A 23,950-nucleotide genomic window follows, 5' to 3' on the forward strand; every position below is an offset into this window, starting at 1 on the left:
AAGACTCAATTAAGAGTAGAAATATGGCCATTTCTTTTCTGAAAGGCCATGCAGCCAATCTTAATCTTTTCTAGGTCTGTGAAACTATTGGGAGGGAAATTCTTCTTCTAGAAGTTTTCTTTATTCTACCCAATAGAAGTTATAATTTTAAATTATTTTCCTACAAGCAGAATATTTTATTCCTTTAGAATACTTGCCTTATGGCTGATACAGTTCTTCTGGGCAAAAATGTCAAGTATTAGCTAAATGTTTGCATTTGTCTTTGAGTCCTACGATAAGTAGGGCTTCCAAGACCAAGAAATCGGTAGTGACCGTAGTTCAGACTCTCTATGTCCCAATAGCTTAGCTATTAACTGACATGGTGAGGAAGGGAGATGATAAGAAATTTTCCAGTGCTTTTCAGCAACAGTGGAGAAAAGAGAAACAGGTAGGATCTGGATGAGGAGTGAAGGAGGTCCCTCTAAGCGACCACCAGAAACCATTATTCCCTTTACCTGAGTTGTCAGGACTTTGAAGGGTTCATAGTATTTCACAAGCCAGGTTGCCAAACAAATGCATTTGAAGGTATCTGCCATTGCTATTATTTGGATATGTAATAACTTAGGCATCCTAAATTTGAGTCACTGTTCAGTCCATTGTCATTGTGTGTGTTTGGTTTAAAGAAGAATTTGACAGCCTCTTTAGGGAATACAGTGACAAGTTGCCAGCATGACAGTCCAGAAAATGATGTCTTGCAAATAGAGAGGAAGGTGATGCCCCTGGCATTAGCACCATGTGGTTAGAAACAAGAGAGCACACTAGGTGACAAAGAGCACTTTGGAATGAGGTCAGCTCACTAAAACAATATCTGTGTTGCAAGTTCATTATATCTGATAAGAAACTTCATTTTTTATGTTTAGAATATATTTGGTATTGGAAACTTTTCTATTTCCATATCAAAATTGAAGGTTCTATTTTCTCTGAAGATAACTAGTGAATCAGATCATCTACCTCCACCACCCATGCCCACTGCCAAACACAAACATACTCTTCTTAACTATGGTGTATTAATAGAAAATTTAAGCTATAGTGAAGCTGACAGATCAGGAGGTGATTGCCACTGAAAGATAGTTTATTACTTAGAATTCCCAAGAGGAGGGATTACATGATGTCATGGGGCTACATAGGAAGGATCAGAGTTAATCAAGAGGTGGATAGAGAGGGTAAAATTATAGGCAAGGGTTTTTATGGAGGTGTTCCTTGGAAGCAACAGGCAAAGCAGGGTAATCAGACTCAGGAGAGACTACTTTTAATAATTTCAGTGAGCTCTGGGGTGTGAGGGTGATTAGAGCATGTGAATAATGACTTGGCATTAATTAGCTCAATAAAGGAAGTAGTGGGGGGATGTGGTCTCTGTATTGGTTGGTTTGTATTTTACAAATGTATCCCCAGGAGGAAGAGGACTCCTAAAAAGGGATGGAGACATGAGGGAGGCAGGAGGCAAGGGGAGGTGACTCAGACCTATCATCCTGTTGTCTGGAACAAGATGTGTCAGGAAAGTGTGAGTTGGGCAGATGTTCAAGATCCAAGATTACAAAACTAGAAATGTGGTATGCATGCGCACTTGCACACACACGTGTGCATGCTAATCATTATAAGACTCCTCCAAAAGTAAGAAGTCAGATTAGAATCTTGCTGCCCTAGGCCATAAAGATTGATTTACTGAGCTTCATAGCTTCCCTTGGTTAGAGCTACCTAAAGTACTAAAATACTCATTGATTAGGATGATTCTTTTCTTTCTTTTTTTGTGGTGCTGGGGATGGAATCCAGGGCCTCATGCAAGCTAGCCAAGTGCTCTGCCACTGAGCCCTATCCAAGCCCCATCCCTCATTCCTTTCTTTCTTATTCCAATCAGTAGAGCTCCTGCCCCTGGCCTCTGTCCTGTCTGGAGGCTCAGTACATCCAGCTGGTGTTCTGCTTAGCCAAGGCCTCACTGTGTTTCTGTAAACACCCACTTGAAGACAGATCTGGGGCTTGCTTCCCTGACAACAAGCTCAAGTGGGTAGATGAGTATCAGAAAGGCAAAAGATAGTGTTGATAAAACAGAGCTCTACCAGTGCCCTTCCTGGATATTGTTCCTGGCTGCCTGGGTATGGGGTGATGCATCTGTGAAGTGTCCAACTTGTCTTTGGCCTCCATTTTGCTGATCTCTTCCTCCATCTTATCATCCTGTTTGTCAAGTTCCAGAGCTTTCTTGCTGTCCCTTGTCATCTAGACCTATCTCTTTGGGGTCCTCCCAGACATAATGGTCTATGTATGACCTCCTTCTCCTCCATCCTTCAGTATTTACCTGGCTCTACCTTATTCCATAAGGCCATTCTGGGTAGGAGTAAAGCTGCCTTTCCTGCCACCACAAAAGCAGGGGCAGGGGCAGGGATAGGGAAATTAGGAAGGACACTAGTGAGTGGTTTTGTGATTTGTGTCTTCTCTCATGATTTCTACATTATTCCAACCCCTTCCATCACCATTGCTTTTATTTTCTGTTCTTAGTCAATTATTGATATGTTCTTTCATTTCTTCATTCATTCATTAACTTAATTCATTGGGCTCTATACTCAGCACTAAAGATGGATGAATAAGGATTGTATTGTCCTCAAAGTTCAGATTGGCAGCAAACAATTAAATAATTAATGCCACTACAATGCATTTCAACTTACGATAGAGGTTGGGGTAGACAGTTGTAAAAACTCAAGGCGAGAAACTAATTGGTAACTCAGCCTCAGGCTTCTGGGCACATCACCAGAGTAACATTTCTACTATATTGTCAGGACATGAGGTGGTTTGCCATGCTGAGAAAGGGCAAAGACATTTCAATCAAGGCAAGAGAATGGTCAGTCAACCTTATAAAAAGATGTACAGGAGTTTACTAGCCTTAGAAGGCGGGACCTGGGGGCCATGGGAAGCTAAAAAGAAGGGTGAGGCTGACTGTTGAAGAAGTCCCTCACCTTCATTGGGAACTTGAAATTCATCCTACTGTCTCAAGCATCTCATGGGATTGAGAAGGGCAGTGAGCAGATTAGATAGGATCATAAGATCCAATCCCAACTCTGATGGCAGGGCCAGGAGTGGGCCATGTGCATAGAGACTAGTTTCCCAATCCAGGGAGGATATTGTGGCAGTTGTCCAGAATGAAGATGAAAAGCACATAAATAAACCAAGTTTTTAGCAGTCTTCATGCATTTATTCATTTATCAGAAATTTTGCAGTCACTAGATATGAGCACACCTGGCCACTGTCCCCATGGGTTAGACTCTATGCCAGCCCAGTGAATATAACGCCACACAAAGATGCCCCAGGACCCATTTTTGATAGATATGCAGTCTGGTAGGAGAGGGCTGCTGGGTCCAATGGGCATATGAAGAAGTGAAGCATACTAGTGGCTTGGAGTACATTGAAGGAAATTTTTAGGGCCTGTGATGCGCATTCTAAGGCACTGGCCTGAGGTTGGCAATGAGGAAGGGCAGAGGGGCTGTGCGCCAGTGCTGAGGAAGGCAGGAGCCAGATAATGTTATGGTTGCAAGATCGACACCTGTTCTGTTCTTCCTATGCCAGGATAGGCTCCTGTCTGGGCTGATGGCAAGGGTGGCGAGCATAATCAGACCAGGCTGGTGGATGGATTTTTCTGTATACCAGGCTAGCTAGCTCCCTGAGGACATTAGGAGGCTGAGCCTTTGCTTTTCCTAGTTCATGGCTTTTCTTTGCATGAAAGCTGGTTAAACAACATGGAAATATACAATCTTTTTTTTTTTATTCACTTACCTGCCTAGAATTAGTAGAATAAGAACAGAATGTTTCAAGTTCTCCAACACTAAAGCACAGTTTTCTACAAGCTCTTAAGCCTCACCTCTGACCCCCACCTCTTTTTCTTTGTATACAGACAAGATTTCTACTCAGTTGGGCCACCTTTGTTTGGGCAGTGCTGCCCACTTCTCTGGCCCATTTTTGCGTGTGCATTCAGAGCTATAGCACTGCCTAAACCTAGGGGACACCCTTCACATCTTATCATAATGAAAGGCAGCTATGGGAACCCTGGGTTCATGGATACAGTGGACATAGTGCCCCCTGCAGTTGTGCAATGAATCACCATCAGTGGCTACGTCAAGACTAGATTTCCTTTTTGACAAGGGCTTACTGGTTGCAGGGTGGACACAGATGAGGGTGTACATAAGTAGAGTGGTTACTTGGAAGAGAGTTGGTGATGCTTGAAGCGGCAGTAGTACGGGATGCTAGTGATGTGATGGAGGAAACACTTGAAGGTATTTTCCACTGAAAAAATTTATGGACCTGGTCAGAGGTTTGATATGAAAGGTGAAGAATAAGATCGCGTCAAGAATGCACATTAAGTCAGGTGATATTAGCAATTGGTGAAGCTTGGGGGAAAGTATTCATCGTGTTAATCAAAAACAAAATTGCAAGTTGGGCTGGGGATGTGGCTTAAGCAGTAGTGTGCTCGCCTGGCATGCATGTGGCCCAGGTTCGATCCTCAGCACCACATACAAACAAAGATGTTGTGTCTGCCGAAAACTAAAAAATAAATATTAAAATTCTCTCTCTCTCTCTCTCTCTCTCTCTCTCTTTAAAAAAATGCAAGTGAATAAACAGGCTGGATATGCCTCTATCTTCATTAGAAATAAATGAAACAAAAAGTCCTCCTAAAAGTTTCATCTACTTGACGCCAACTGTTTATTTACACACACGCAAGATGTTCTGAGTGACTTCAATATCCATAGAGATGACATCTCATGCAATTGCCATAAATTGTCAATTCATTCCTGAAGAGCATGGCTTTTCCTGGGAGATAGGAGAAAGTAACAGCTAGCCCCTCGGGGCACACTGCCAAGGTTCAAGCAAGTAGCTACATCTTTGTGCCTCAGTTTCCTTTCCCAATACTCATACACAAGCTCTAACTAAGGTAAGATGTATAAACAAAGAGCTGTCATAACCCAAGGTTTGGGCCTTTATTATTTCAGGTAGCTGACATTACCAGGAGAGAAAAAAGGACTGAATGCAAGGCACACTGAAGTTAGACAACCCAGCTAGGAGGAAAAATTCACAATGTATTCCATGCAATAAAGTGAAACCTAGAGCTTAATTGGAAATTAAAATGTAAAAAGAATGGTTTGCAGATTACTACCTGGTAAAGGAACATGTTTTAGGTTTTCTACTCTGTGTTATTTTTTGCACGTCGATAGAGTCAAAATATTTAAACATGGCCAATTATCTACAAACAACATGATATGTAACAAAAGCTCTAAGGTAATACAAAACTATAAAAAGCATATGACAAATGTGGACCTAATTTAAATGCTTTCTGCCTCACCTCCTTCTTCACCCCCTACATGCCCCCCTCTCTCTGTGTCTTTCTTTAGAAAGTAGACCCTAGAAAATAGAACTGTGTACCATTGCATCAAGTTTAGCTTCCCTACTTCTCTAAGTTGGGGCTCCTTCCCTTTTCAAGGTGCAGTATGGTCTATGTAAGGGCATTGTTAAATTAAAATAAATTTTCCTTTTTAGAATTCCTTAATAGTTTATGATACCATGCAAGTAATTGGAATTATACAGGTTTGTCTCCAAATGAGGTTTAAAAAACCTTATTTTCAAGGATGCACTATATCATTAACTCAATCCTCCTTTTACTCAGAATTGATTTCAAATTCAATTTGGCTCATACTTAGTTTGGATACAGGCTAGATACTGTCTCAACACTGAAGATACAAAGATGAAAAGTCAGAATGGTAGTTGTGTAGTCTAGAATGGGAATTATATTCATATAATGTGAGAAGTGTTATGGGTTTATACAGGATGTCATGGTGAATGATAACCATGCCTGGAGCATTCTGGGGTGGCTTCACGGAGGAAATGGTATTAAATACGGGTCTTATAATATTAATAGGAGTTCAGTATTTGGAGTAAAGTGGTGTGTCTTATGGTCAATGGAAACTGCTTCTATAAGTCACCTTTTAATCACTATAAAGAAATACCTGAGGCAGCTAACTTTATTTTGTTTTTGTATTTACTTTTTTTCTTTTTGAGCTGGTCATTGAACCCAGGGCTTTGTGCATATGACACTATATCCTAGATCTTGAGGTAGCTAACTTTACAAGAGAAATAATTTATTTCACTCACAGTTTTGGAGGATCAAGGGCATAGTACCTATATCAACACAGTTCTAGTGAGGACCTTATGATAAATGACAGATGGCAATGTTGGAAGTGTGTGTCAGAGTAAGTAGTCACATCTTGAGCCAGGAAGTAGAGATGAGGGGACGGGCTTGCTTCTTTTGTAACAGTCTTCTAGAACTCAAGGGGTTTCATGGACTTACATGAGAAACACCAAGGAGTCCCATAATTTCTTCTAAGGACACACCTCCCCTTGACTTAAGGACCTCCAACTATCCCCCACCACTCAAATGTCCCACCTCCAAATACCACCACCCTGGGGGACCAAGCCTCAGATCACAGTGGATCTTTGGCCAACACACAGACCACACCCAACCCATAACATTGCTGTTATAAAGAATGTCTCTGAAATATATAATGCATGATAGTTTTAAGGAACAGTTTGATATGGAGTATGACTTAAGTATGATCAGGAAGAGAGACTGAGGACAAGTTCAAACAGGCCTAGTTGCTAAGCTAAAGAGTTTGGACTTAGTCATAGGTAGTAATCTAAATTATCAATCCAGAGCAATGGGATTCCTTCTCTATTATATAGAAATGTGTGTATTTTGTGTGTGTGTGTGTGTGTGTGTGTGTGTGTGTGTGTCCTCCCTTTCCTCTCTAAGACTTAATGGTTATATTTTTGATTGGCCTAAACTTTTGCTTGTGAAGGAGTTTTCTAATATTGAACAAGTGCTGTTTCACCCCTTGTAATTTTCCTATTAAAAAAATCTATGCTATTCAATAACCAGCCTAATTCACTAAGAGAATGTCCGCAGGGCATTTGTTTCAAATTGTTTGCTCCATTTAAAATTTTCAAACTGGTAATGCAGATGAAAAAAAGGTAACAAAAGCAAAAGCCAGATCAGTTGTGAGTTATTCTAGCTATGTTATCCAGGAGGCTCACAACAATCTTAGGAAAATGCAGCACCTCTCTGTCCTTGGCCTTAGCCAGATGTAGTGAGCAAACCTTGCTGGGGGCACTAGAGCAAACTGGCTGTAAAGGCAGTGCTTCCTGGAGCTGCATGTGGCTCCAGGGCAACATCCCCAACATCATCCACTGTGCTGGGAAAATCTGCTCGTGTGGAAAGGCAGCAAGGTTAGAAGATGCTTGCAAAATATTGCAAGTGTTCAAAAAATTAGGTGGGAATCTATTCTAGCAAACCTGGCTGTCACTATAATCCTTAAAGTTTCACTATCTGGACAACTGGCCTTTTCTAAAATCACTATACCTCAAACCTTCTTCTTTAAACATATTTTTAAATATTTATTCTCATCTGCTTTATATTCAGGAGCTTTATCCTTAGAATATTTGAAACCCCAAATGTTTCTGTATCTTTAGTGAAATATAAAAATAGACCTGGTCTATTGTGTTGTCTGGGTAGATTTATTTATCAATGAGCAAAGTGATGTATTTTTTAAAATTTTTTTTTAGTTGTAGATGGATACAATATTTTTATTTTATTTATTTATTTTCTGTGTGGTGCTGAGGATTGAACCCAGTACAGCAAGCATATGAGGCAAGCACTCAACCACTGAGCCACAACCCCAGCCTAAAATGTATATATTAATCTCACTGTCAGGGGCAAATTTCTTTTGCCTAATAAAGTATGCTAACTATTATTAGATGACTTTCCCTTTTTGCCTCAGCTTCTAGGAAACTTTAGATTATATTTTACACTAAGTTGAGATACACAAGCTATCTTCAGCCTCGGTTTTCTTAAAAACCAATCTCATTCCCTGCTGTATTTGAATTTTATATACTTGTTTTAGTAACTTTATAGCATCTATATTTCCTGGTATAAGTTATCTGAATAACATGTTTTCCAAAACATGACAAAAAGGAATTGGATGCCCTTATCACATAGCCTGATGAATAGGTCCTATCCACACCATGGGACAGCCAGATCATCTGGTCACTATCACACCTGAGAATTATGGTTGGCTAAAATTTTTGAGACACAGGTAGACTCACAAGAAGAAAAGAAAAAAAAAGCATAGTAGTATAGAACTAATATCCCTTATTAACTCTCATCTTCTAAACAAATCCCTGGAGCATAAAGAAGAACTAAGCCCGAAATTCCTATATTAAGAGTTTATTCTTATTTTAATATGAATGCAGTTGTCCTTCACTATCCATGGGACTCTCTGATAAGGAGTGTATTTCAAAGACCTTCCTTCACTGAAGTTCTACATCAAGACCAATGCAACCATTTAAGCAGTCCTTGTTTTGTACCATGTAGCCTCCAGATCTGTACAATGGTAGTTTCTGGAAAAATTAATATGTTAAAATATGCTAAATATTTAGCACAGTGGCTAGCATATGAGATCAATATTAATATGCCTCTAATGATAATGATGAATGATTATGAATATAGTGGTCATATGTAACAAACATAAAGGATGCATAATCAAATGAATTTCAGATAAGCAGTATGCACTTTGTAGTATGTATATGATCCATGAAGTATTTGGAACATACTTATATTAAACAATATTACCCTGTGCAAATTTGAGACATACCTATATGAAAAATATTTGTTTATCTGAAATTTATATTTAACTAAGCATTCTGTGTTTTATAGAGCAACCTCAAAAATGAATAAATGTGCTATGCTGTCCTCTGATAAATGCTGAGTGCTGTACTTCGAAGAAGATTCACCCACTCACCACCTTCTGTGCTTATTTAGAGAAAGGCTAGGCATCAGTTTTCTTGATTTAATTCAGATTTCCTGTTTCTATGGTCAGATGAACTAAGACCACATGCTACCTTCTGATGCTTGACATTTGCTAACTTTCAGAAGTTCCTGGAAACCTGTCAGCATTACCCTGGTGTTATCTACCTTATCTGAATGGTATGAAGATCTTCTAAAAATACTGATGCCCAGGTTACACCCCAGACCCATTTCATCAGATTACTAGGGGTGAGACCAGGCATGAGTATTTTTAATGCTTCCCCTGTGATTCTAATATAGCACCTGGGAAGAGAGCCACAACCTAAAATTATACAGCTACCAAAGCCTTGGCTGAAGCCCAGTAATACCAGTTCCTCATAGCCCCTGCTGAAATATACTTGAATTCTGTTCCATCATTCACTGTCCTTATCATTGACATTCCTGCATCTCCCTATGTAGTAGCAAAGTTTGATTCTTGATAAAGCTGCAAAGATCAGTCATGCTGGTTTCTCAGAGCAGAGTGTGTCTGGACTAGGCCATCACATTTTGCTCTAGGTTCTGTAACTTGAGCCTAGAAATGATTAGTTCCATTTCTAGAAAACTCCTGGGAAGATGGCATACCTTTTTTCCTTTTAGTTGTGTGCCCACAGAGTTGGTCTCCCTATCAACTGGGTTTGAGGCTCTTTCTCAGAGGACAGTTAAGAAAATGACTGTATCTGCAGAAAATGACTGTTAAGTCCTGCAGTATGGCGGGACTTAACACCGTCTTTCTGGGACTGGTTCCCCCAGAGAGACAGGGAACCAGTTGATGGTATAATCCCTGTTCTCCTAGAGCCATATTTGGCAGAGAAATCCTTTAAAACTTAGGGAACATCCCAACTGAGTTCTCTCTGCCCAGGGCCTCAACAGTTGAGTCCACATTTATAGGACAGTTTACTTATAGTCTTCATCAGGTGTGAAGTATAAAAGCCTTGCATAATTTAGCCCTGGATTTGTAAAGTCAAGTGCATAATCGCAATATGCATGACTTAATGTTTTCATGGGGCAGGTTGACTCACCCACTTTGCTCTGTGTGCTCTGTTGAATTAGTGGAGTTCTAAGTGACTGCTTAGTGAAAAGGAAATAATTCATTTTGCAGAGAGAATATTGCATTTCACTTGCTTTAACCTAAGTGTTTAAAGATCCAAATTCTCCTATGACATTGTGTTCCTTTTTATTTGTTTGCATTTTAATTATTATGGAGCATTCAAGAGAGTTCAGTCATTAAGCAATAATCAGATGCTGATTGCTTGAACTCCACAGAGTGTTTGCTTTTGAAAACCTAAGTCCCAGATAATAAATGGTGCAAGTTTATCAAAGCAAGTGGCATATACTTTTCTTCTGGTTAGATCCAGATGTGCAACAATTTCTACCTGCTGGTTTCAATTGGCCCTGGGAATACCTTTTGTGTTAAGCCCACTCACAGCTAGAGGGAACCAGCATCAATCTGACAAAAGAATAATATTATCTTCCAACTAAACAAAGCAAAAAAGTCAATGGGACAAATCGTTCTGTCAATAATCCAAAGCCCAAACTACGTGGTATCCTGCTATTTTTAGAACTTGAGGGGAAAAGAGTCCTTCTTATTGTAAAAATTATCCAATTAAATAGGAAGTTAGCACTGGGAAACTCAATGATTTCTGTGAGCACCATTTTGGATACCAGCATTTTTTTTTTATGAAAGCAGAAAATGAAGCCCACAAAGGTGGCAGCCTTTCAAAGGAAGAACAGGTAGCATATATGCCAGGTGGTGGTTCCTGAAAATTGCATTACCAGCTGCATGAAGTGGCAGAAGTAGTTTGATTTTGTTGGACTACAGAGATTGTTGGAGTACTAACTCTGATTTTGCTCTCCCTGAATTTCACCAAAACCTTACATTGAGATCACCTTTCTTTACAGGTGTGTTGGAGGTCCAGAATGAGAGCTCTGTAGATTTTTCTGCAGTGAAATTATTCTAATTTAATAAGAAACTTGATGTGATTAATTAGATTAATACTGCAGACAAGCTTGTAGAACATAAACCTGAGTTTTTATAAATCTTCATGCAACTAGGAATTTAAGTGACACCATTTATGATTTCAGTTTTTCTAAGTGTCAAGTATTTTGTAACATAGCTGGATTCTTTGCTAGGAGTTTTACCAGCCTGAAATCAAGGCATCAGCTGGGCCTACAGTTCTGAGTTTCTAAGCCTACCTACTCTTCGAAGCTCATCACTTATTGGCTGATTCAGTTCTTTGCAGCTGTAGGATTGAGGTCTCAATTTTCTTGATATGTGCTTACTTCATCTTCAAGCCGACAACAGCACATTGATTTTTTCTCATGATTTAAATCCCTCTGCCTTCCTCTATGCCTCTCTTTGTCTCTAAGGACTCATGTGATGACATTGGGCCCAATCAGGCAATCCAGGATTATCTCCCTATTTTAAGGACAACTGATGAATAACATTAATTACTCCAGAGAAGTCTGTTTTGTCATCTAAGAAAATCACAGGCACAAACCAGAAGGTGTGGGTCATGAGGGCCACAGTGGTGACTACAGAAGCTGACAACTCTGGGGTTTGTGGGGGAGAGAGAGATGAGAACTTGCAGTTCCTGCTGGCACCTCAGGGCCCAACTATCCTTGGCTTCTTCTCAGCTTCAGTTCTCAGGGTATTTGGGAGATGAGAGTCAGCTGTTTAGAATCACAGGCAGGTTATTTCTGATGGGTAGAATCAGAAGTCTCTCTAGTAGAATATTACATTATCATTTCTGGGACTTTGGCAGAAATATTTATTTGTGAAGTGAGGAAGAGCATCCTGAGTTCTAAGACCATGAGCCCCATCTGCTCTGGAGGAGTGATCTATTATTCATTCCTGTATTCCCAGTGGGCAGCATGGCCCATGGCCCATGCAAGACACTCTAGAAATGCTTATTTGAATAGATAAACAAATAAATGAATTGATCCATCCTGAGCATCTTCTATTTGGAGTTTTTGTACTGATATTTATAGTCACCCATTTCCTCCCAGCTGCTTCCATATTCCCCCAAATGCTGGAATATATCATGCAATTGTCCATGCTATCTGTAAGCAATCATAATCATAAAAACCTGCTTCCCTTCTGAGAGAACTGGATGGAACATTTTCCTGAATTTTTTTCTACCCTAATCATTGGTGCTAACATATGCATCTGTTTCTCCTTCCCCATCACCACTCATGCTTCCCAGGCCCATGCTGATGGCCTCAAATGTCTATGCTATGATTAGAAACTGAAAGGGTATACTTAGGTCTGGTATTGAGTCTAAAAGTCTACTATAATTTATTTTTTAGCCTGTTGATTTTCTCTGAATTGTTTTTTTAAAAATTTTTCATTGACTCCTAGGATGAGATTTATATAACCTGATACTTATTCCCATACCATCATTATACACATACACAAGCATGTATGCGTGTGCGCGTGCACACACACACACACACACACACACACACTCTCTGAATTGCACAGTTTCTTGGTCCATGAGAAGAGAATTGATGATAGTTTCAAAGAGAAACTCATAGAAGGTATTATTGCTCATTGATTTTATGCTTGGTTTTGTACTACATTTATTTTCTCTTTAATATCTTTCTGTTTATCTGAAATAATAAGTTATCTTCTGAGTACCTGAATCCAGGGGAAAAAAGTGGACATTTGTGTCAAGCCTAGTAGGTAGGTGTGAAAATTCTGATCATTTGAAACATATTTCCTTTGATATGCCTTATTTGTTGGGTAAATTAGAATTTATAAATTATAGTTTAGTTTCTACATAGCTCTCTGTTCAGTGTGATGAGTATGACTTTCTGGAGAACTCCACAAACCCTGAGTATGATGAGCAAATATGTTTTTTGACCTGTAGAGCAGGGTAGACTTTCTCAGACCCAAGCAATGACCCAGTCTGCATTTCCCAAAGGAATACTTCTGCCAGGGTTCTGGAGAACTTCCTGCCAGCGGGGGTGTTTGCTACCCTCCTAGAGGCTCTCATAACCTGTCATCTCTCCCCCCAGGAAGAAATTCTCAGGAAAACTCTTCCTGTTATATCCAAATGCATATTTCCCCAATTCAAGGTTATGAGACATAATTTGGAAANATAATTTGGAAATTTGGAAAAGGCCCACCCAGCCCACCCCAAGACTCTGCCTGACTGTCTGAACACAAGAACACATACTGCAACACAGCCATGCAAATTTAGTGCCTAAACCTGCTAGACAGTAGGGACAATTTTAAGGAGGGAAGAAAAAACTACCATAACAATGTTGTCTTTGCAAGTCTGTCAACTGTGAACTGCATGTGAGGGGAAAATGTAAAATTAAATGTACCAAGAGAACTGCTTTCTTTCACTACTGGTAACAGGTCATTTTAATCAGATGGGGATGTTGGTGGTGGCGTGGTAGCCACATGTCATTATGTTATATAACATCACACACATTTTGGACAGTGAGTTTCTATTAAGTTTTTAAATATTATCTAATGTCATATATCAAAGGTGAATTAAAGCCAATGTGCCCTGTTTTCCTGGACTCATTTCTAATAAAGGACCAAAGAGCAGTTACCTCTCAGCATAAAGCTGACACACCACAGTGCATCCAGTGATCATTTTTTCCAGTCTGGAAAATTGCTGATTGAAAGAGAAAAGGGAACATGACAGTCAGCTCAGCCAATATCAGGATCACCAGGAGGATCCCCGGTTGCAGATGGGAACTCACAGAAGGTGCTTCTCTTACACAAGACAATCACAACATTGCAGGTGTGTGGAAGTGTACAGATGGGATGTTGACTGGAAGTGGCGATGCTTGCAGAAGTGCAGTGGGTGCTGGCAGTGAAATGTAAGCTAGCCCTGTAATAAAAGCTCCTGGGAATGCAGAGGATGCCTCAGCATTAGGCATTCTCCTCGTGTTTCACATAAATGCATCCTGTTCTCAGGAGCAGATGAGCGGTGCGTTTGCACTGGCTCATTCAAATTGAATGTTGGTAAAAGGAGAGTCCTGAGCAAACAGAGCAGTTTGGCATCTTTGAAGGCTAGGAGCAAGGTTAAGCGGCCAGCCGTGTTCTCTGCTGTTTATTGGATGTTTATTTGCTGGCCTCAGTGCACACCTAAGGTACGTTACAAAGAGGCACCGATAGGGCGGCTGATGCCTGCATGGCACAAGTGCCCATGCACTTTTCCCCAGGCTCTTTTGGGCACTAAAGTTCAAGGCTTCATATGTGGCTTCACATGTTGTCCCCTAACTTGCCATGGCTAATGTTTTGCTGGAAGAGAAAGCTCCTCTGGAGAGGCAGTTTATATTGTATTTTTTCTTTTGTTCTTCTTTTTTAATGCTGTAGCTTTAATTTTGTCACAGCAAGGGTAAGAGAGAGAGAGCCTGTAGAGGGCTTTTTGCAACATGCTTTTCAATTAGTTTTAAAGGGAGCAGAGCATCAACAGCTGCAGTGCTCACTCATTCTCCAGTCATGTGCTATGAGGAATAAAGACACTGTAGGGCAGTGAACCTGAACTTGGCCCATTCATCCATACTGCATTGAATGATTGCATGGAGTGGAGTCAGATGCCACTTGGGGGTGAAGAGCATGCCTCATCTTGCATTCCTGCTGGATACATTAGGAAGGACCCTTGACAGAATCCAGTAATTAAAAGGTAAACCGTGAAGTGTGTGTGTGCCGTGTGTAGGAACTTGGACACTGAGGGGTGCTGATCGTGTGGGGGCAGAGCAAGTTATGTTTCACTTGGGAGGAATGATACAGTCATTAGCTTTTCTTGGCTGATTGATTGGTAGGAGAAAGGGAGAGATTTTGACTTGCTGCTGACTTACAGTATATTTCAGAAGTTTCTTTTATACACGATGATATCTCTTCTAGGCCCCAAGGACTCTGGACTTGATTGTTGTACTTCTATCCCTGAAACCGAGTGTTCACAGTGGGAATCATGGTGAAAAGTTTTGACCACAGAAATGAATGAGTACTCCTGGCCACCTCTGAGTTCTATTGGGTGAAATCTTATAGCAAGAATTCATTCTGTGTTTTGATTTTCTGTTTGTTTTTCCAAAATCTAGTAAAGAAATGGCTTTGGGGAGGGGTGCACAAAAGCACTGGAAAATATGGCATTTGCCTTTTATTCCTTTCTGAAGACATGGAGTCACCATCATGCCTCCTTAGGGGAGAATCTGGAAGAGAGGCTTCTCATTTAAAATATGTCAGCTGCTTTGTGAAACTTAGTACCATCTTTGTAAATCATTTTTACAGATGTTGCATTTAAAACTTTCTAAAGTAAACAAAGTCTTTTGGCAATGTGTGTTCCATGCAAGTAACTGATGAATTTGTGACCATAAACATAACTTGTACCTAGTAAATCTTTTGTCCAGCTCTCTGAGCTCTTTTACAAGCTGCATTAAAAATACAAGGATAGGTTTTTAATTAAACCAGGTATTGGATTTGCCCTCAGGGAGCTGAAATGCAGTAACATGGGAATATGGACAGTGGGAGTTCATTGTTTCTAATAATTGTTCATATAAGTTGCGATTTAAAAATCAGTATATTGCTCTTTGGATCTTTCTGATATTTTCTTTTGTCACCTTATGCAATTGAATCTACTGAATATGTGTTTCAATTAACACATTGAATAGATGCTTAATGATAATTTGTGATTTCCTAAAAGTATACAAAATACATACACACATGCATCCTTTTTATTGATAAACACCCATGTATATGTATTCTCACAGAAGACTTTTTTCCAAAAGGTTATTAGATTGGGAATAGTGTAATTTGTTAGGGGAAGCATTAGGGGTAGCAAGACTTGGAATAGAGGAAAGCATTCTTAGCATGTAAATACTGGTTCTCAAAAAGAAGAGGTTATACTAAAGTGTGGATCATTCAATAACATTTCATTTTAGAAACAATGCTGGTGATTACTTCAAGATTCATCCTAGCATGATGTGCAGATCCTTGTTTTCATGCCAGAAAGTATGCATTTAATCTGAAGATGAGAGGACAGGAAAAGAAGAGGACAGGGACAAAAAAGAGAATGCAAATTCTTGGGGAAAAAATGGTATCGGAAGAAGTCACTTTTAGTAAATTCCATGCTGGCACTAGGAACAACTGTGTGGAGAGTTGGTAGGAAAAGCAATTTTGATTGATGCCATATTCTTCATTTTGAGCCTATTAAAGTATATACCTTTGCCATTCTTTTTAATTTGTTTGTTTAATTTCTTGTTTAATGTGCTTGTTAAATTCTTCCAAGAAGTAATTTTATAGTGATTTTTTAAAGGTGTAAACCTAGTTTTATGGAATATTTTATAGCAAAATATCAAAGCAAATAGCAAATGCATATAATATATGTTACTAAGTTTTCAGAAATATAGTTTTGCAGAGTGAGTACTGAGTTTAGAAAAGGGCAAGTTGAAAAGGCATAGCACAAGAAGATTCATTCCAGTTATTTTTTTTTCAAAGAAATCTAAATTTGATTATCTTCTTACCTTTAATTAGAGTATATATGGCTTCACAGAAAGGAGGGATAATAAGTCATTTAGTTTCTGTCATGTGGACTCTTTTACTTGAACTAAAGCAAGTATTTGATCTGTTCATGAAAGTTGCCCAGAGCCCCACTGGGCCTGAAAGTTTCTGCTCTTTGAGGGTCCAACCTGTTAAAACAGCTGGGAAGAGTTCTGTGACACTGCAATTCATGGATGTCTGTGCTTGATTTATTTCCTAATGTGATTTATCAAAGCAATTGTGATATCTTGTATTTACAGAGCAGCCTTTTGTGAAGAGCTCAGAGTGTTTCTTGGACATTATCTAATTATCAGGATGCCAGAGGGAAATAGAGAGAGTACACTATCTCCACTCCACAGTTGAGATGACACTGAGACAGAGAGGTAATGCAATTTATCCAAGATGATTCAGAAAAATGCTGACACATAGCTAGCAAATGAGCTTGGGTGAGTTCCACAGATGACTATGGGGGATTTTGTCTCTAAGACCAGCTTACCTTACTGGTGGACCCTTGCTCTGTTCTCTGGAGTCCTCCACCTAAGAAGAACATGTTCCATCTGGACTTCAGGGATTCCATCCCAATAATTTGAGGTTACAGGATTCCAGTGTCCTGTGTGACATCTGCAGTTATCAGCTGGAGTGAAAGCAAGACAGGACACGCCCGTGGGCTGCAAAACATGGGTCACAGAGTTAGCGAATAATGCTCAAGGTCATTACAACCAGTGCAGAGAGCAACAGGACCTATAATTTCTCTGTGTTTAGACTTGAAAACCATTTGAACCCTCTCCTTCCAGAAGCCCGTCAATTCTAGAGAGAGTAAGGATGCTTTCTCACCCTTCAGATGGAAACCATAAAAGTGAGAGGCAGGAAGCATGCTTCTATTAGTATTGCAGCTTTTAGGCAGGCTAAGCTTGCTCAAGATTGAACTAAAGCTATAGAAAAAGTGTTCTCACATAGTTGTGAAGATGTACTCATTTTATCTGCTCTACTTTATTACGTGCTTATTTTTCAAAGAAATCATGCCCAGTTACAAGATAAGAAAATTATTTCACATTCATAGAAGTTAGCAAATAGACACTAAAAAAAAAAGGAACTTGAACCCGTCTGTAGAATGACAAACAGCTGGATAGCAAGGCAAAAACCTTTCTCTTCTCTTCTCTTCTCTTCTCTTCTCTTCTCTTCTCTTCTCTTCTCTCTCTCTCTCTCTCTCTCTCTCGACTCCCTTCTCTTCTGCGACTGGCCACTATGGTCCTGCTAATAAAATCTCGGACAGGTAAAAACAAAAATAAACCTTCCAGAAAATTGGGACTGTCTTGGTAGCAATTGAATTGTAAATGTGCTACTTATACAGTGACCCAGAGGTATGGTCTGGAGGTATGGTCTGGACAGATGGATCATGGAAGGAAGATCTGCAAAATGGAGGAACTATACCAGAAGTTTACACAAAGTAATCCCTGAAAGGCTATCCTACTCTGGAACTTTCTCTACATGACTGGTATTATTTGTATGCTGTGCTCCACCCCTGCCCCAAACAAGATTATAAACTTTGGAAGAAAGCAAATTATTTCATACTAATTATTTTAAAAATTCTAACTGAATAAGCCAGGTACAGTGGCCCATGTCTGTGATCCCAACTGTTTGGGAGGCTCAGGCAGGAAGATACCAAGTTTGGGGCCAGCCTGGGCATCTTAGAAAAACCCTGCTGAAAATAAATTTTTTTAAAGGGCTAGGGATATAGCTCAGTGTCGGAGAACATGCCTAGCATGTACAAGGCCCTGGATTCAATTCCCTATACTCCAAAACATATAACTCCCTTGCTGAATAATGTACTATCTTAAACCCGTGAAGGTACTTGCTAAATATTTTTTAGTTGAAATTATTGCCAAAAATGTAGGTCATGATTTATCATTATTAAAATTTTATAGTCATTCTAATTTAGGGCATTGAACATAGATACAAAATTCCATAAGAGTATGAGGATATGCTAAAACTAGTGGTTCTCCAACAAGGGTGATTTTGCTACCCCTCCCCTAGAAGATACAAAGGAAATGTCTGGAGACATTTTTGTCCTCACATCTGGTGGGGATGCTACTGGCATCTAGTGGCTAAAACCCGAGGATGCTGCTATACATCCCACATTAAACTGGGTGGTCCCCATCAAGAGACATTTGGCTCTACCTCTCTCAAAAGTGTCGAGGTTGAAAAATTCTGATCTCAGATAAAATCCACATCATATTGTTTTTGCAATGACTTTTGTTATTTTTCTGTTTTCCCTTGAACCCTGAGCTTCTTGGAGGTAGGGGTTTGTTTTACTCATTTGTGGAGACCAAGTTCAGCACAACACCTGACATATATTAGGTTTTTAATATGTGATGGCTGAATTGATGAATGAATGAATGTTAATGATGCCAGAAAAGGTGCTCCTGTATCCTCTTTGGAACAATATTTTAATTAGAAACTACATTTCTAATCAAGGCCTTGACAGTAAATAATCAATGGGGTCAATGACAAGTTGCAAAAGCAGAGACACAGCACTCACACATCCTTGTCTTTATTTAAGAAGTCCACTGGGCCTCATGTCATAAAATGTTATCTCAGAAGGAGACATGAGAGGTCATTCAGTTCAACCCGCTTAAATTAAAGGTGAAGCTGTTGAAATCTGGGGATGTTAAATGACTGGCCTAAGGTCACACAGCTCAGTGGCAGAACTGAGGGTAGAATTGTTTCTAACTCAGAGCCTTGACATGTTATATGAAGATGCTAAACTGTCTCCATTATGTCAACCCTAAAAATGGGAAAAACAGGTTGTTGTGATCACAAGAAGCAACATGTTGATACAGTATTAAATGTAACAACATAAAAATCCTATTTACAGCATCATAGAATTTGATCTTAAACTTGTATTCTCAATGTCATCATCATTAATACAGAATTTAAAGGAAAGCAATGTTAGGCCTAAAAAAACTCTTGGTAACCATTTGGTGAATCCCTGTATTCTGTAATGGGAGGAAAGAGGGCTTTAGAGATGTGAAGCTATATCCAGAGTCATAGGGAGGGGGTGCTAGAACTCTCAGTTCATTTTCATTCTTAGAATGTTGTGTCTAAAATGGAATATTCATTGCAAAGGATATTACAGGAAAACACGGTACAGTCAGATGATTTTTAAAATTCTAGAGTAAAGAATGATTAGAAGGTATGTTTACAAAGAACATCTCAGAGTTTTTCCTGTACTGTGTACCTCTCCAAAAGAAAGATACAATATTCAGCTTCTCTAGAACTTATTAATTGGGAGGTAATTTATGTTATGCACCAGTGTTCCTCAGAACATGCTTTGAAATCTGTGGTGCCCCATTCTTCCAGTCTATTTAATTGCCAGAAAATCAGCAGCCCTGCTAAGGTTTCAGAGAGACTTTTAGGTAGACTTTCAGATAGTTCATCTATCTTATCCTCCCATGTTTTGAAAAAGCTTTCCAGAGTAGTTTGAATCAGTCTGTTTTGTTTCTTATGATAAGTTTCCCAATTGCAAGTCAAGGTTTCAGAGTTGTTTCTGTAACCATTGTTGAACCATCATGAAGTAGAAAGACTCAAAGTCAGAGGGTGTTGCCTTGGCAAGTCAGCTAACATCTATTGGATATTAATGAAACTGTACATGACCTTCAAGGTCATAAGTGAAGAATTTCATTGTGATCAGATGAGACTATAGGACTAGTTAATTTAAAGAATATAATCAACTATTTGATGAAAACATGGAGTAGCTTTAGAGAGACCACTTTCTTACCTGCTGCCTGACAATTTAATGTTGCTACAAATTCAGTCCTTATTCAGTAACACCAAGGACTTTAGTCAGTTCTTTAATTATCTGGCACAATTTGTTACAAGGTTGATATTTAAATTGACTTGAACTGGGATGGGATTGTGGCTCAGTGGTAGAGCGCTCCCCTAGCACATGCAAAGCCCTGGGTTCGATCCTCAGCACCACATAAAAATAAATAAATAAAATAAAGGTATTGTGTCCAACTACAACTAAAAAATAAATATTTTGCAAAATAAAAAATAAATTGACTTGAACTTATAATAAAATGATCCTGTAATAAGAAAGCCCAACAACAAAATGTTGCCCCTCACATATTAATTCAGAGAGGGAACTAAACTATATAAAAAAGCACACATTTCAAAAATATGTGTATAACAAGAGATTGGCAAATTTTTTTTAAAAGTACATTAACATGTAACTAACAACAAGGAAAAAGAAGAACCAAAGATGTTCTTAAAGTGAGCCTATTTGGCACTAAGTTAGAATGACAGATAGCAATCTTCACCTTAGACTATAAGTAAGGCAGTCCAAATACAAAGAGAGTCATTTTTGAAAAAGCAGTCCAAGGGAGTTTAGAATGGTACCTTGTTTTTCTCTAAATACTTCCTCCAATTTGCAATCCAAGGACTTTATAATTATTTCTATGACAGCCCTTCCAGAAATTTGGAATGTACACAAAGAGTGGGACTCTGCTTTCAGGTGAGTTTTGACATGATCCACCTCTTCTTTTTTTCATAGAACTTGATGACTTTCAAGTTCAGTGGAATCAAAACCTTCCTTAGGAAGTCATATGAACAGCATCAGCATTTTCCTCATAATTGGAAACAAATCCCACCCCTTCAGAGAGAAGTCAGGTTTTCAGAGTTAAATCTCATAGCATCTAGAAGGAGCTCAGTGCAGCTAAAGTTGCCACCAAAAGAAACGACCCTGACAGATGACGAAGTACAAAGCACCAACCCATTTCCCTGGAAAATTATGTGAGGGAGAATAATTTGGGAGAGTTGGCACCCAAATATAGCCTAGATGGTTTTTACAGTGGGTGTATGGAATGAAATCTATGAGCAGTCAAGGATGGAAGTGTTTGGAAGGATTAATTAGCAGGGGCTTTTTTCAGTTCTTGTGATTGCATCTTAAATTTTGATAGATGGGCTCCTCAAAGCATTTGGGGGTCTCCCTAACCTTCCCAGATTCTGTGTGTTATGGCTAACTACTTGTTTAATCAGTTAACACTTTATCTAGTAGTCAGTTTGCTTTGAGGAAATAAAAAGAACCAGAATGAATTATCTCCTTCTCTGCTTGCTTTATGGTAGCCAACTCATCATCCTCTTTGGATGAAAGGCCTAGCAGTTCTTATGTATTTACCTAATATGTCACAGGCTACAACGGGGTGGCAATGGAGAATGGAAGAGAGGGGTGTGGCTCATGGGACAAAGTCTTTTCATCAACAGTAATAAATGAAGATGGTGCTGAATAAAGAAAAGGGCAAGAAACTTGTCATCAAGAAAGAAAGTCGTAGTAAAGACATACAGTTATTCTGATGAGGTAGAGCATGAGAAAAGGGAGGCCACCTCTAAAGAATCATTACAGACAAATTGTTTTTCTTCTAATTATCCATACAAGAAGAAAAACATTTGCTGAGATTTAGGATTTATACTAGAAAGGGATCAAAACGTGCAATTATTCTCAAGTAAGACATAAAAGAAAGCTTTTAAAAATTTTATTGGAGGCTATTTTGCTGTACTGTATTTAGTTTTAACTGTGTGTTTGTGGTTTGCTCTGTTCTTTTAATTACCAGGTTAAAAACATCATAAAACAATAGGGAAGCCATCCTTTCTTTGTTTCCATGTGAGATGAATGTCTAATGATATCAGGAAGCTTTTTAGTAACAAAATTTGCAAATGAAACCTTAATAAATATTTTTCAGTGTTTTGGATCCCATAAATATCCCTGGGGGCCCAGGTACATTAAACTTTGGTTAACATCATTTCAGACAGACCTAATGATTAAAGGCTGTTCATTTCTATTTTGCAGCATTAAATCTAAGCCCCTAGGAAATTTTAAGACAGATTAAATAATGTGAAAGCAACTACCTGAAAGATGCACAATGGAACATGAGGCTTATTGATTATAAAGTGAAATGAATCTTACTCAGAGGCAGGAAGGAAAATTATGTCTATGAAGAAAGCTTTTTAATAAGGTGTCATGACTTACGAGAGAAGTTTAAATCAGGTAAATAAGAAAAAACAATTAAATGAATTAATCATAGATCAGTATCTTGTAGGGAATCTCTCTTATTTATGAGATTTAATAAAAATGATAATAATAATGCTACTGTTTCTAATTTGATGTACTTGCATCATTTCAGGAACTTCCATCTGTTTTTTCTTTTTCCTGCTAAGTCTCTGAGGACTAGATGAGCACTATGGTATGATAGTAAGCAAATTCTGAGATCATGAAGTATTTTCTATCCCTTCTCTCCCCTTCTATTCTTCCCCAAGCATATAGTAGATTTGTCTTAGTTAATGGCTTTAGTACATCAGCGCCACTGTCCTTGTTTGTGGGTGAGTGGTGTAACCACCAATTGAACCCTCAGTTGCCACTGTGACAATAAGATTGTCGGCCCTCCTGTGTTGATTATAGCATAAGTCATACTAGCCAGGTTATGGGATCAATCTAAATGACTAGCATAGATGAATGAATAAAGGAATGTGGTATTCATGCACATTCACTCTTTAATAAAAGGAAATTCTTCCATTTTCAATAACATCAGTGGATTGTTTCAGGTGATGGGTATGTTAATTAGCTTGAATTAATTATTCCACATACTACTCAAAAATCACCATTATCACTTTATACTTCATAAATATATAACTATAAATTGTTATTTACAATAAAATAAAATTGAAAAAATATATTCTAGTGAATGTATGGACGTTATAAGCAAGAAAGGATCTCTGAAATGTGAGAGTGCTATTATTTTATATAATTAATAATGGTACAGAGACCCTTGGTAAACACTCAACTTGTGCTGATACTATCATATGTTTTCTCATTTACTATTTCTCACAAACCCTTGTAGCATAATCAATCTCATTCCCATTTTATAGATTTCCACTAAGAACAATTACTAATTTAATATTTTACACCTACTATGAATGACTTGCTGAGATTTAATCATAGGTTCATCTGTTTCTAATTCCATTGGGAATTAATGAAACTGTGACTTCAACAGAAGTCAAATCCAAAATGGTGTCTGGTAAATTACCAACCTCATTGTTGTACTTTCTAGACTTTCTAGAACATTCTTAATGTCGTTAATATAAATATCTGAGCTACAATGTTGAGCCTTAACTTTGTGACAGAATAAAATCATGCAGGGAATCAAAGGTGGTTGCCAAAACTCAGTGCCATTTTGATTTTATTTTTTTTCAATCTGATGACACAATCTGTCAATGGCATAGTAGAATGAGTATGAACTTTAACAGGAAAAAAATGAGGAAAACTCTATGAACTATAAATAATTTGTTAATATTCAAGACATGAAGTTTTTCTATTTATCTGGCCATGATCCTTTTTTTTTTTTTTTGCCTTTTTGTAAGTTTCTCAAAAGCTGTACCTTATACTAAATATTTGCTTGTGAGATTATCACTTTTGCTATCAGTTCTTTGCCTTTTAGAAAAATGTAGGAATTTTCCCTCAGTGGTTAATAATCTATGTTACTTGTACT

The 23,950-nt window shown here is 38.6% G+C and overlaps 1 protein-coding gene across 5 annotated transcripts in view; it reads left to right on the forward strand.

The window, feature by feature from the left end:
* The window catches only part of Frmpd4 (FERM and PDZ domain containing 4), a 779,038-nt gene that overhangs the window by 450,868 nt on the left and 304,220 nt on the right, over positions 1-23,950 (forward strand). Inside the window, exon 1 of one of the 5 annotated variants that reach the window (XM_015488027.2) lies at positions 14,188-14,556. The exons of the other annotated variants lie outside the window; for them this stretch is intronic. The gene's annotated coding sequence lies outside the window, so the exon portion shown is untranslated. Of the gene's footprint in view, positions 1-14,187; positions 14,557-23,950 lie in introns of those variants that run through there. 5 annotated transcript variants of the gene reach the window in all.

The sequence above is a fragment of the Marmota marmota genome, unplaced genomic scaffold (genome assembly GCF_001458135.2).
Source record: "Marmota marmota marmota unplaced genomic scaffold, marMar, whole genome shotgun sequence".
NCBI lineage: Eukaryota > Metazoa > Chordata > Mammalia > Rodentia > Sciuridae > Marmota > Marmota marmota.